Raw genomic sequence first — 1,701 nt, forward strand, 5'->3', positions numbered from 1 at the left:
GCAGGAAAGTTCAGTAAAAACAGTCTTTTAATTAGTGTTCCTGCAGTCAATCCAGTTTTATGTACCCAATTATGAGGAAACAATGGTTTTAATTGTTTCTGGCATTCTTCTGGCCACTTCTGTCTCTAATATACATCTTAAGCTATAGTTTGGTATAGAAATTTCAAAAATTTTCCTGGGATGGGGCACTGGGAGCAGTGCCTGCACTAGAACTGTCTGATTCCAGTAGCTGCCTCCACTCCTGGCTGGGCTTTCACAAAGTGACTTGGTCTGTCATTCCTTTCGCCTATTTATAACACAAGAGTACCAAAAGAGGTGTTGCCAGACATTAGACGCAGTGAGCATTTAAAATGAATTTATCATTGCTTTATTGATAGAATATATTTTTCTAAAAACTCAGTGTTCATCTCATCAGTCTCACTCCTAGGAAAATGTTACTGTTCTTTGAATCTTGGCTTAAGGTACCCAACAGCTTGGATAAAGCCTGGGGTCAGAGAAAAAAGGATTGAAACCACAATATTCAGAAGACCTCAAGTGCCATCTAATTGAAAATTTTCAGTAAAAATTTATTTTGAATCATGTTTATTCTTTGAAATAAATGTTGCTTCTTGTCTAATATTTGACATTGGTCAGCATGCAATTTAATTCTTCGTAACTGTCTTTTAATCTCTGATTTTTAGCCACAGCCCTCTCTCTCATTTCACAAAGGCATGCTGCTCTTACCTGAGTCTCAATAAAAGTCAGTAAGACCAAGCAGGAATATTTGACTGAATTTCATACTCTGAATTCTCAATTTCTGAGCAAAATCTCAAAGCATGGAAAAAAAGCACTACTGTTTCATGTTCAGAAATAAAATAAAATAAAATAAAATAAAATAAAATAAAATAAAATAAAATAAAATAAAAACGCAAGAACAACAACCAAAAAAAACCACCACACAACTTTTAAAATGTTTTCCTTCCAGGGACAAAATAGCACTGCAGTTCACATGGAGCTGACACAGAATCATAGAATGGTTTGGGTTCAAAGGGACCTTAAAGATCATTTAGTTCCAATCCCTGGTACCATAGGCAGGGGCAACTCACACTAGACTGACCAGATTTTTTGAAGTCCCATCTGACTTGGTCTTGAATATTTCCAGGGAGGAGACATGAACAACTCCTTTGGGCAACCTGTGCCAGGGTCTCACCAACCTCACAGTAAAGAATTTCTTCCTAAGATCTATTCTAAATCTCCCCTCTTTGAGTTTAAAACCATTACCCCTTGTCCTATCACTACCCTCTCTGGTGAAAAGCCCCTCTCAGCTTTCCTGTAGCCCCTTCAGGTACTGAAAGGCCACTATAAGGTCTCCCTGCAGCCTTCTCTTCTCCAGGCTGAACAGCCCCAACTCTCTCAGCCTGTCTTCACAGGACAGAAAGAAGGGAGCTGTGGGATGATGTGCTCTGGCTGGCAATCCTTGTGGGGATCCCATGTCCTGAAGGGGAGTGAACTGCAGCGAGCACTGATAAGTGTGTGCAGGGCTGTGCTGTTCACCATGCTCCTAGTGAAACTACATAGAAAACTGTTGACTTAAGAGTACTGTGAGGAATTCAAATTTTCAGAAAATGCTAACATAAAACCTTCATAATTTGCTTAATTAAAAAATAAAGAAATAAATTGCAGACCAGAATAGAGAACTTAAAAAGTATAGTTTATAAAACC

General features: G+C 38.5%; 1 pseudogene; it reads left to right on the forward strand.

Annotated features, from left to right (window-relative positions):
- Window positions 1-509, forward strand: part of LOC104398877 — an 8,583-nt pseudogene extending 8,074 nt beyond the window's left edge.
- The last annotated feature ends 1,192 nt before the right edge of the window (window positions 510-1,701 follow it).

This window comes from Chaetura pelagica, unplaced genomic scaffold, assembly GCF_000747805.2.
Source record: "Chaetura pelagica isolate M959 unplaced genomic scaffold, ChaPel_1.0 scaffold582, whole genome shotgun sequence".
Lineage (NCBI taxonomy): Eukaryota > Metazoa > Chordata > Aves > Apodiformes > Apodidae > Chaetura > Chaetura pelagica.